The following is a 13,649-nucleotide window of genomic DNA, read 5'->3' as shown; positions in this document are numbered from 1 at the left end:
GGGCCAGCTAACATGGAGAAGGGAGTTCTTCAATATGATTCCAAAGTCAAGTCCTCTGATCTCCATCGGTGGAATTAGGGTGTCTTCATGGGTCCTGATGAGTCCTCAAGAGAGATGGGTGTGACAATGAGGTCATGGCAGGATGGCAGAAAGAGGTGTCAGAGTGAATACAAGAAAACCAAAAAAGATGATTATTTAAGAGCTGTTTGGGATATATGCTGAGGAAGGAGATTTGATGGTAAGTTCTTTAGAAGAAGAGAATTTTGGATAAGAAATGGAGAAGCTGAGGAGTTCAGATGATGAATCTATTTAAAAGGCCTTTAAAGAGAATATTTGCTTAAATGGAAGGAGTTAATCATTGAGATAAATTGATGAGGATTTAAGTTTATACACTTTTGGATCTTTAAATGAAAATAGTTGAAGAACACCGAGCAGCCATAAAATCAACCTGCTGTTTGGGTGCTGCAAAAAGGAAATTAAAAAGACATAATCCTTCCTTATGAACCTATTATACAATTAAACAATTAAGTACTTAGTATTGTTCAAAAGAATGCATCAAATTTTTAAAAATAAAACAAGGGTCTAATTTTTATAATATCAGCTAAGGTCTAGTTTTGTTTGGCTTGACCTCTCTGAAAGCTAATTTTACTGACCACATACATAGTACACCCTGTTTGGTAACTATCAACATTTTAATAACAAACAAACATAGAAGACACATGAAATGGAAGACAAAATGAAAGGAGCAGAATTCACACTTGCAGAGTGGCAAAAGTAAAAATACATAATAACTATAATATGACTTGACTTCTAGGTTATTATGTATATGTGTGTATGTATGTGTGTGTGATAGTATTGTGGTTTTATGTATGCTTATACAAATATGAAATACCCACCTGATTAACAAGTTTGAGATTTTTCACTAAATGTGGTAATTACTGGTAATAGTTTATATCAAAACCTTTTCTATTGTTTTGGGAAGATAAAGCATTAGAGTCCCATTTAATACCTTTCTTAGTAATTAGGCATGATTTAGGTCTAATTCACAGCTATGTTGGATTTTTCAAGTGTATTATTTAACCTTTGGGATGAAACAGAATGCCTTCTGGAGAGCAAAGAGTAAATTAGCATACATACGATAAAAACAAGAAATTTTAGCATTAAAGCTTTTTGTTTTCGTAGTTAAATTTGATTTCATGAGGAGGGTCTGATGTTTATTTCCCTTCATGTCAATGGTTCCCCGACACGACTCTGTAAACCAGTGTTGGCTAATGAGAAAGCTTTCATAGGGAACATGGAATGAGTAAGTTTTTCATGTATCTAACTGTGTTCAACGGAAAGGCTATCTTTTAGTCTGAAATTTTGTCTTTGCCACGTTTTTGGTGTTAAAATGTATACTTATTTTTTTAGAGAGAGATGTTTTTAAAAATATTTTTACATATACCTATATATTAAAAAACTTTTTACCAAATTTTATTGAAATAAAATAGAACACATCACTGTCTGAGTTTCAGGTGAATAGCATGAAGGTTTAACCTACATATATAGTGAGTTAGCATCCATCATCTCATATAGATACAATAAAAAGAAATGGGAAAAAAAATTCCCCTTGTAATGAGAACTCTTAGAATTTACAATCTTAACAACTTTCATTTAAATCATACAGCAGTGTAACTATAGTCATCATATTGTACATTAGATCCTTAGTACTTATTTATCTAATAACTAAAAGTTTGTACCCTTTGACTTCCTTCCTCCAATTGCTGTTCTCCTCCCCACAGCCTCTGATAACCACAAATAATCTGATCCCTTTTTCTATGAGTTTATTTGTTTTTTAAAAAAATTCTATATATAAATAAGATCATACAGTATTTGCTTTTGTCTGACTTATTTCACTTAGCATTATGCCCATCCATCCATGTTGTTGCAGATGGCAGGATTTTCTCATTTTTTATAGCTGATATTCCATTGCATATATGTACCCCAACTTCTTTATCCATCCACCCATTGATAGACACTTAGGTTGTTTCTGTGTCTTGGCTATTATAAATAATGCTGCCATGAACATGCGGTTGCAGGTATCTTTTCAAGTTAGTGTTTTGTTTCCTATGAATATATTCCCAGAAGTAGAATTACTTGATCATATGTTGGTTCTAGTTTGAGTTTTTTGAGGATCCTCCATACTCTTTTTCTACAGTGGTTGTACCAACTTTACAATCCCACCAACAGTACACAAGGGTTCCCTTTTCTCCACATCCTCACTAACATTTGTTATCTCTTGTCTTTATAATGATGGCCATTCTAACAGGAGTAAGGTGGGAAAGATCACTTTTAATTTGCTAAAATTTTGGGGGAAATTTGACAGTTAATGAGGTCTAACCATTTGGAAACCATTGCTTTAAAACTTTTTAACCGTAAATGGAACCGTTAGGTTTTTGGTATAGCAGAGATTTTCCTGAACTAAAATAGATAGGAATATGTGGGTCAGATTTCTTTTTTAAATGTATACATTTTTGGTTAGCTTTCATTAGATTAAGCTGTGGTAGTAATTCCAAACTCTCAGTGGCTTTCAGCAGCAAAACTTCATTTCTCTCTCATGTTACATTGCCTGTGGGTCACTACAGAAGGTGTGACTTTTTGTCCTGGGACCCATTCTGAAAAGCAGCTCTCACTAGAACATGTAATTCTCATAACAGAGGGAAAAGGAGACATAGCTGAACTGTTTCTGTTTATACATGTTGCCCCTGCCCACATCCCATTGGGAACAATACAAGTTCACGTGGCCAAACCTGGTATCAGTGGAGATGAGGAAGTAAAATCCTTTCAAAGCCCCCACAAGTAACATGGCGACAGATAGAGATAACCCGTCTTACAGGGAGCAGTAATTGGGGGTGATAATAAAATCTGTCACAATGTCATTATACTGACACACTCATGTAACATACACGAATCGTTTGAAGAACAATAATAAACAGGTACCCACTGCCAAGCTAAAAATATATATTTGATGCCCCCTTTGTGCTTTTATACCACTTACCCAAATATAACCATTCTCTCGTGATTTGTGTTTGTTATTCCCTTCTTCATATATTCCATTGATACCTGACAGTTTTCTTTTCTTGAATTAATTCCAATTGTGTTAATGCTGCTAAGGACATTCTTTTATGTGTCTTCTGTACAGTGCAAGAGTTTCTCCAGGGTATGTACTTAGAGGTGGAACTGCTGGAAGGTGGGGCATATGCATCTTCAATTTTAGTAGATAACAGCAAATTGTTTTCCAAAGCAGTTGTAACAGTTTAAACTTGTAGAGTTTTATGTGATACCAGCACTCATGTCCTTCTTCACATTTGAAAGTCTGACTACATCTAATTTTTAGTCTAATGAGTGTAGATCAGATTATGTTTTGAAGGTATAGGTAAGTGCTTCTCAGAGTGTCATGTGTACCCAAATCACTTGGGGAAGCTATTGACAGTGTAGGTTTTGATTCAGCAGGTTGGAGTAAGGGTGGGAACAGAAATCCTTTATTTCTAACAAACTCCCAGGTGATGCCAGCATGGCTGGACAATAGACCATACTTGGTGTAACCAGGACCAAAGGTGTTAAAATAAAGTCACCCCTGTGTTGGTTTTGCATAGTATGTAAAGAGTCTGGAACAAAACTATTAACGCTTGATACAGCCACTCAACCTAGGGTCTTTGAATCATGCCTGATATATATATTTTCTAAACCCTTAATTTGTAAAAAAAAAAATAATAATAATAGTATCCATGAAGTGCAATTAAGTGAAGTGCAGTAAAATGAGGTATCCTTCTATTACATTAAGTAACAGTGGTAAGAGTGGATATCCTTGCTTTGTTCCTGATTTAGAGAGAAAACATTAGGTTTTCTGTAGATGTTCTTCATTAAATTAAGGAAGTTCTCTTCTCTTCTTACTTTGCTGAGAGTTCTTATCAAAAATGAGTGTTGGAATTTGTTAAATACTTTTCCTGTGGCAAGTAATATGATCATATGATAATTCTTCTTGAGCCTACTGATACGGTGGATTACACTGATTTTTTTTATTAAGGTATCATTGATATACACTCTCACATGCCACCATCTTTTTCTGCTTCCATGCCTATTTTTACTGACATTATATGAGTGGCATAGATAAATAATTTTTCTTTTATGTAACAATTTGGAAAAAATATCCCAAGCTACAGCTGTACTTGTCATACCTTCTGTGGATGCTTTTGTTTTTTTTTGTAATTTAAAACTGTTTTGTGTAAATACTGGCTATTAGTGGGAAACTGTTAATTTTCCTAGAGATTTTTGCTTTCTAGATTACAAAGAGAAGTAGGAATTTAAACCTAAGCCACTATACCAAAGTTTTAAAAATGCTGTTTCTTCTTGACTATGTTGGTACCAGATTAATATAGTCTTCTAGGTAGCTAAAGAGTGACCCATAAATATCTCCACTGGCATTCTTTAACTTAAGTAAGCTCCTTAAAGCCAGGGAGACTTTGCCTAATTCTTACTTGTTTTTTTTTTTTTGCTCACTTATGAATAAATAACAATATAGAGCAACTGATTTTAATTTATTGGCTTATATGTGTTTTATACATTTAAAATCAACTGCTAAGTATTTTGATTGTAGTCTTATTCAACAAGTTTCTTTGTGATTTCTTTGAAGGAAGAAGGTTTAAGGAGTTTTTAAGGGAGTGCATAGGACTTCTCCATGAACAAGAATTAGACTGATCAATGGTCACTCGTTAACTGGATAAAATGAAGGATAAAATAAAAATAAATCCATTTTCCTCAGTGCAAGGTGGTGATACGTAGTCCATGGCGTGCACCCGTAGCAAGATAATTCCTACTACTTCCAAATTGCATTATTAAAAAAACAACTGTTAGGACAGGAACATCACTCAGACTAGTGTAAGCCACAAAGGAGATTTATTGGCCCATATAATTGGGAAGACCAGGGTCTGAATGAGCTTAAATAAATGAAAAGAAGTTCTAATTGTGTTGTCAGGACACTCTCATCATTGCCTAGCTCTGATTCTCTTTCTGTGGATCCTCTGCTAATGTAAATGGGCTTTCCTCCAAGTGGCAGTGATGGTGGTGGTGCTAGAGGGACCTTTTTTGAGAAGGAAGACTTGTGATAGCTTCAGAATTGTGTCATTCCAAAGGCAAGCAAGAAAACTCTTCCAGAGGCCTTTCCTTCTAAAGGAGCCCTTAAGTCATTCAATCTTTGTTAAATCAATTGTTTACTTCATAACCTTTATCACAAATTATCTCATTTATGAGTCTGTTCATCTGATTGTTTTTCCTTCCCTACAAGGTAAAATCCATGAGAAGTAGAAATAATGCCTATTTTGTTAATCATGTTACCCCAGCAACTAGTAGGTACTCAGGACATAGTAAGAAAACAAATACATGAAATTCCAGGGAAGGATTCAGGTCCTGATCAAACCACTTGTCATTATGTGGCCTAGAAAGGGGTACTGGCATTGAGAAGCCTACCAGAACCTCATGGAATAGGGAAAGGACAGTTTCACACAGGAAATGGAGATATTATTAGCTAAAACAAATTGGGGAAAGATGCTGAACAAACAACAAAAATACATGTCTACTATTTGTGTTTTATGCTCTTAAAGTATGGTTTAATATTTCACCCAACTTCCCAGTCTGCTGGGTATGGTTATGCAGTTTCTGCAGTGCACAGTGGTGCTCAGCAAAGGCGGTGGAGCAAGCCTGAAATCCAGCCCAAGGCTTCTCTCAGGGGGCCTTCTTCTATGAGGCACTCTGTTTTCAAATTTACGCAAAGGCTCTGTATGGTCTCTGTGCACAGAAACCCTGGTTGAATATCCATCTGTCCATCTAACCTTCTGAATACCTGATAGCAATTAGGAATACTAGGAGCAAAACTGTGGGCTGGATGTATCTTTCTATCTATATCCTGCTGGCCAACTCAGTGTAGGTTCAGTGCTTAGCACTGTCCTGCAAATATTCTAAGAGAGATAACTTGTACTAGGAAATTCCTCTTTTGGTCTTCCCTGCCCTTCATTTTTCTATTTTAGTGTTAGTTGATCAAATTCCTGGAGGACATGTTTTGACTTTTCTGAGCTTTCAGGTGATTGAGTGGTGATACAGATACTGTCTTCCTTCTTTCTGGTTTATCTTCATTTCTTTTTGCACTTCCATTTTGATCAACTTGATAATTCTGCTTCAAGAGGGAGAAGAAACTGCCTGTATCCATTATTGGCCCTTCTGCAAAATAGACTTATCTTAAAACTGAGTCCTTTGAAGGTTTGTTTTGCATTTTGTTTGAATAAAGTTGTCTTTGAGGCAGTGAAATTTTCCCTATTAAAAACAGGTGAATGGTGCAGAGCCAAGATGGCGGCATGAGTAGAGCAGCGGAAATCTCCTCCCAAAACCACATATATTTATGAAAATACAACAAAGACAACTCTTCCTAGAATAGAGACCAGAGGACACAGGACAACATCTAGACCACATCCACACCTGTGAAAACCCAGCGCCTCGCGAAGGGGGTAAGATACAACCCCCGGCGTGGCGGGACCCAAGTGCCTCTCACCCCAGCTCCCAGCGGGAGGAGAAAAGTCGGAGCAGGGAGGGAGAGGGAGCCCAGAACTGCTAAACACACAGCCCCAGCCATCCGCACCAGAGCGCAGACACAGTGCATGCATGGGGTCCTGGATACTAGGGAAACAGGGCAGCAAGACCGGTGAGCAGGTCCCTGAGGCCAGCGCCTGGGGACAAAGAAAAGCGAGTGGCTTTTTTTTTTTTTTTTTTTTTTGCGAGTGCTTTTTGGAGGTCGTAAAGGGATAGGGACCCCAAAACCGGATGGAAGCATCCTGGGACACTCTGGGCACTGCAACCCCCTGGGCAGCAGGGAGCACGGAGGCCTCTCATGGAAATAAATAGCATCCCGGCCGCTCCTCCTCCAACACGGCTCCACCATATTGGAGTAGCAGCCCGAGGCAAGCCCCGCCCACAGCAACAGTGGAGATAAACTCCATAGCAGCTGGGCAGGAATCAGAAGCCCTGTCTGCACCCAGCTGCCCAGCAAAAGCCACTAGAGGTCTCTGTTCTCCCAGGAGAGGAAGGCCACAAACCAACAAGAAGGAAAGTTCTTCCAGCTGACATTCATGCCAGCTCTGCAAACTATCTCTATCACCATGAAAAAGCAAAATTACAGGCAGACAAACATCACAGAGTCAACACCTGAGAAGGAGACAGACCTAACCAGTCTTCCTGAAAAAGAATGCAAAATAAAAATCATAAACATGCTGATGGAGATGCAGAGAAATCTACAAGAGCAAAGGGATGAAGTCCGGAGGGAGATTACAAATGCCCAGAAAGAGATTACAGAAGTGAAACAAACTCTGGAAGGATTTATGAGCAGAATGGATAAGATGCAAGAGGCCATTGATGGAATAGAAACCAGAGAACAGGAGCGCATAGAAGCTGACATAGAGAGACATAAAAGGTTCTCCAGAAATGAAACAATATTAAGAGAACTGTGCGACCAATCCAAAAGGAACAATATCTGTATTATAGGGGTACCAGAAGAATAAGACAGAGAAAAAGGGATAGAAAGTGTCTTTGAAAAAATAATTGCTGAAGGGGGAGTAAATAATCGAACAGACCACGGAAATACACAGAACTCCCAACAGAAAGGACCCAAGGAGGACAACATCAAGACACATAATAATTAAAATGGCAAAGATCAAGGACAGGGAAAGAGTTTTAAAGGCAGCTAGAGAGAAAAAGGTCACCTATAAAGGAAAACCCATCAGGCTATCATCAGACTTCTCAATAGAAACCCTACAGGCCAGAAGAGAATGGCATGATATATTTAATGCAATGAAACAGAAGGGCCTTGAACCAAGGATACTGTATCCAGCACGATTATCATTTAAATATGATGGAGGGATTAAACAATTCCCAGACAAGCCAAAGTTGAGGGAATTTGTCTCCCACAAACCACCTCTACAGGGTATTTTAGAGGGACTGTTCTAGACAGGAGCACTCCTAAAACTAAACAGATGTCACCAGAGAAAATAAAATCACAGCAAAAAAAGCAGACCAACCAAATACTAACTAAAGGCAAAAAAATAAAATCAACTACCCACTAAAAGCAGTTAAAAGAAACACGAAAGAGCACAGAATAAAACAACCAACATATAAAGAATGGAGGAGGAGGAATAAGAAGGGAGAGAAGAAAAGAATCTCCAGACAGTGTATATAACAGCTCAATAAGCCAGCTAAGTTAGGCAGTAAGATAGTAAAGAGGCCAACCTTGAACCCTTGGTAACCGCGAATCTAAAGCCTGCAATGGCAGTAAGTACATATCTTTCAATAGTCACCCTAAATGTAAATGGACTGAATGCACCAATCAAAAGACACAGAGTAATAGAATGGATAAAAAAGCAAGACCCATCTATATGCTGCTTACAAGAAACTCACCTCAAACCCAGAAACATGCACAGACTAAAAGTCAAGGGATGGAAAAACATATATCAGGCAAACAACAGAGAGAAGAAAGCAGGGGTTGCAGTACTAATATGAGACAAAATAGACTTCAAAACAAAGAAAGTAACAAGAGATAAAGAAGGACACTACATAATGATAAAGGGCTCAGTCCAACAAGAGGATATAATCATTCTAAATATATATGCACCCAACACAGAAGTACCAGCATATGTGAAACAAATACTAACAGAACTAAAGGGGGAAATAGAATGCAATGCCGTCATTTTAGGAGACTTCAACACGCCACTCATCCCAAAAGATAGATGCACTGGGCAGAAAATAAGTAAGGACATGGAGGCACTGAACAACACAGTAGAACAGATGGACCTAATAGACATCTATAGAACTCTACATCCAAAAGCAACAGGATATACATTCTTTTCAAGTGCACATGGAACATTCTCCAGAATAGACCACATACTAGCTTACAAAAAGAGCCTCAGTAAATTCCAAAATATCGAAATTCTACCAACCAACTTTTCAGACCACAAAGGTATAAAACAAGAAATAAATTCTACAAAGAAAACAAAAAGGCTCACAAACACATGGAGGCTTAATAACATGCTCCTAAATAATTGATGGATCAGCGAACAAATTAAAATAGAGATACAGGAATATATGGAAACAAATGACAGCAACACAAAGCCCCAACTTCTGTGGGACGCAGCGAAAGCAGTCTTAAGAGGAAAGTATATAGTGATCCAGGCACACTTGAAGAAGGAAGAACAATCCCAAATGAATAGTCTAACATAACAATTATCGAAACTGAAAAAAGAAGAACAAATGAGGCTTAAAGTCAGCAGAAGGAGGGACATAATAAAGATCAGAGAAGAAGTAAACAAAATGGAGAAGAATAAAACAATAGCAAAAATCAATGAAACCAAAAGCTGGTTCTTTGAGAAAATAAACAAAATAGATAAGCCTCTAGCCAAACTTATTAAGACAAAAAGAGAATCAACACACATCAAAGAATCAGAAATGAGAAAGGAAAAATCACGACAGACTCCACAGAAATACAAAGAATTATTAAAGACTACTATGAAAACCTATATGCCAACAAGCTGGAAAACCTAGAAGAAATGGACAACTTACTAGAAAAATACAACCTTCCAAGACTGACGAAGGAAGAAACACCAAAGTTAAACAAACCAATTACGAGCAAAGAAATTGAAACAGTAATCAAAAAAGTACCCAAGAACAAAACCCCCGGGCCAGACGGATTTACCTCGGAATTTTATCAGACACACAGAGAAGACATAATACCCATTCTCCTTAAAGTTTTCCAAAAAATAGAAGAGGAGGGAATACTCGCGAACTCATTCTATGAAGCCAACATCACCCTAATACCAAAACCAGGCAAAGATCCCACCAAAGAAAAAAATTACATACCAATATCCCTGATGAATGTAGATGCAAAAATACTCAAAATATTAGCAAACCAAATTCAAAAATATATCAAAAGGATCATACACCATGACCAAGTGGGATTCATCCCAGGGATGCATGGATGGTACAACATTCGAAAATCCATCAACATCATCCACCACATCAACAAAAAGAAAGACAAAAACCACATAATCATCTCCATAGATGCTGAAAAATCATTTTACAAAATTCAGCATCCATTCATGATAAAAACTCTCAGCAAAATGGGAATAGAGGGTAAGTACCTTAACATAGTAAAGGCCATATATGATAAACCCACAACCAACATCATACTGAACAGCAAGAAGCTGAAAGCTTTTCCTCTGAGATTGGGAACAAGACAGGATGCCCACTCTCCCCACTGTTATTTAAACACAGTACTGGAGGTCCTAGCCATGGCAATCAGACAAAACAAAGAAATACAAGGGATCCACATTGGTAAAGAAGAAGTTAAACTGTCACTATTCACAGATGACATGATATTATACACAAAAAAACCCTAAAGACTCCACTCCAAAACTACTAGAACTGATATCAGAATACAGGAAAGTTGCAGAATACAGGAAAGGATACAAAATTACCACACAGAAATCTTTGGCTTTCCTATACATTAACAATAAACCAATAGAAAGAGAAATCAGGAAAACAACTCCATTCACAATTGCATCAAAAAGAATAAAACACCTAGGAATAAACCTAACCAAAGAAGTGAAAGACCTATACCCTGAAAACTACAAGTCACTCTTAAGAGAAATTAAAGGGGGCACTAACAAATGGAAACTCATCCCATGCTCGTGGCTAGGAAGAATTAATATTGTCAAAATGGCCATCCTGACCAAAGCAATATACAGATTTGATGCAATACCTATCAAATTACCAGCAACATTCTTCAACAAACTGGAACAAACAGTTCAAAAATTTAGATGGATACACCAAAGACCCTGAATAGCCAAAGCAATCATGAGAAAGAAGAATAAAGTAGGGGGGATATCCCTCCCCAACTTCAAGCTCTACTAGAAAGCCATAGTAATCAAGACAATTTGGTACTGGCACAAGAACAGAGCCACAGACCAGTGGAACAGATTAGAGACTCCAGACATTAACCCAAACATATATGGTCAATTAAGATTTGAAAAATGAGCCATGGACATACAATGGCGAAATGACATTCTCTTCAACAGAAGGTGCTGGCAAAACTGGACAGCTACATGTAGGAGAATGAAACAGGACCATTGTCTAACCCCATACACTAAAGTAAATTCAAAATGGATCAAAGACCTGAATGTAAGTCATGAAACCATAAAACTCTTAGGAAAAAACATAGGCAAAAATCTCTTAGACACAAACATGTGTGACCTCTTCTTGAACATATCTCCCTGGGCAAGGAAAACAATAGCAAAAGTGAACAAGTGGGACTATATTAAGCTGAAAAGCTTCTGTACAGCAAAAGACACCATAAATAGAACATAAAGGTACCCTACAGTATGGGAGAATATACTTGTAAATGACAGATCCGATAAAGGCTTGACATCCAAAATATATAAAGAGCTCACCCAGCTCAAGAAACAAAAAACAAATAATCCAATTAAAAAATGGGCAGAGGAACTGAACAGACAGTTCTCCAAAAAAGAAATATAGATGACCAACAGACACATGAAAAGATGCTCCACATCGCTAATTATCAGAGAAATGCAAATTAAAACCACAATGAGGTATCACCTCACACCAGTAAGCATGGCTACCATCCAAAAGACAAACAACAACAAATGTTGGCAAGGTTGTGGAGAAAGGGGAACCCTCCTGCATTGCTGGTGGGTATGTAAATTAGTTCAAACATTGTGGAAAGCAGTATGGAGGTTCCTCAAAATGTTCAAAATAGACTTACCATTTGACCCAGGAATTCCACTCCTAGGAATTTACCCTAAGAATGTAGCACTCAAGTTTGACAAAGACAGATGCACCCCTATGTTTATCACAGCACTATTTACAATGACCAAGAATTGGAAGCAACCTAAGTGTCCATCAGTAGATGAATGGATAAAGAAGATGTGGTACATATACACAATGGAATATTATTCAGCCATAAGAAGAAAACAAATCCTACCATGTGCAACAACATGGATGGAGGTAGAGGGTATTATGCCGAGTGAAATAAGCCAGCGGAGAAAGAGAAATACCAAATGATTTCACTCATCTGTGGAGTATAAGAACAAAGGAAAAACTGATGTAACAAAACAGCAGCAGAATCACAGAACCCAAGAATGGGCTAACTGGTACCAAAGGGAAAGGGACTGGGGAGGATGGGTAGGTAGGGAGGGATAAGGTGGGGGAAGAAGAAAGGGGGTATTAAGATTGGCATGCATAATGGGGAGGTGGGAGAAAGGGGAGGGCTGTATAACACAGAGAAGACAAGTAGTGACTCTACAACATTTTGCTATGCTGATGGCCAGTGACTGTAAAGAGGTTTGTGGGGGGGACCTGGTATAGGGGAAAGCCTCGTAAACATAATATTCTTCATGTAATTGTAGGTAAATTATAACAAAAAAAAAGATAGGGGGAATTACTCCCTGATAGGGTAAAACTAACTGTAAATCAACAATTAATGAATGCTTTAAATATCCTTAATTTTGATAATTTAAAGGTGTGTCAGATGATCAGCTATGGAAGTACATTTTTCTGATAATATTCCTTTCTTTTAAAAAAATAAAAAAAGCAGTTCCTGTGTGGTGATCTCCAACAAGTTCGTCACAATGGTAGGAAGGGCATATCAAAGTGTGGACAAAGGGTTTGTTTGTGTTTATACAGAGGATCAAAGCCTAATTTGGCTACCCAGAAAACGAATTAAGATACGATATGAAGAACGTCCAACATCAACATTCTCTGGAAGAGTCATTCCAGAAGGTGATCATCAACAAACTTCAACAAAGATCCTGGCGCTGTTGCAGTTGTAGCTGCATTCATCCCACTGGTTCCTGGACTTGCCATTGGAATGAAGAAGGAGATATCTAAGCTGGCCTGTGCATACAGTAAAACAACAAATTTGACTGGATCTATACTGTCGGAACTCAACCAAGAATTAGGAGAAGTGCAAGTTGCAGCGCTCCAAAATCTTTGCGACTATAGACTATCTACTGTTAAAAGAACATGTGGGATGTGAATAGTTCCCAGGAATGTGTTGTTTTAATTTGTCTGATTTTTCTCAAACTATTCAAATTCAGTTAGACAATATCCATCATATCATTGATAAGTTTTCACAAATGCCTAGGGTGCCTAACTGGTTTTCTTGGTTTCACTGGATATGGCTGGTAATTGTAGGTCTGCTTTGGTTATGTAGCTGTATTCCTATTATATTAAGGTGTGCACACAATTTAATTAGTAGTTTAAAACCTATACATGCTTATGTTACACTACAAGAAGATATGCCGAAGAAATAATCAATCTTCCCATGTTTTCTTCCATCTGCTACTTCTATAGCTTTTCTTCTTCCCTCCTAATTACAACCCTTAAGTAGAATTCGTGCCTCATATCAAAATTACCGAGTATCATAATTCTTCCAAGTGGTAAAGATACCTCAAGACAATAGAAGCCACAGGGCATAAATCTGCAAAGAAGTAAAAAGCTAACCTTTTCAAACAGTATTGCTTCTATCTCACTTACCAACTTTACATTTCCCTGTATGGCCC

At 37.7% G+C, this 13,649-nt stretch overlaps 1 protein-coding gene across 8 annotated transcripts in view; it reads left to right on the top strand.

Moving 5' to 3' along the window:
* The window catches only part of SLC41A2 (solute carrier family 41 member 2), a 120,139-nt gene that overhangs the window by 13,407 nt on the left and 93,083 nt on the right, over positions 1–13,649 (top strand). For 3 of the 8 annotated variants that reach the window (XM_073213768.1, XM_073213766.1, XM_073213767.1), the window contains exon 2: positions 6,359–6,536. The exons of the other annotated variants lie outside the window; for them this stretch is intronic. The gene's annotated coding sequence lies outside the window, so the exon portion shown is untranslated. The remainder of the gene's footprint in view (positions 1–6,358; positions 6,537–13,649) is intronic. 8 annotated transcript variants of the gene reach the window in all.

Source organism: Manis javanica, chromosome 10 (genome assembly GCF_040802235.1).
Source record: "Manis javanica isolate MJ-LG chromosome 10, MJ_LKY, whole genome shotgun sequence".
In the NCBI taxonomy this organism is placed as follows: Eukaryota; Metazoa; Chordata; class Mammalia; order Pholidota; family Manidae; genus Manis; species Manis javanica.
The sequence above is the reverse complement of the archived record's forward strand: the minus strand, read 5'-3'. Positions and strand labels throughout refer to the sequence as shown.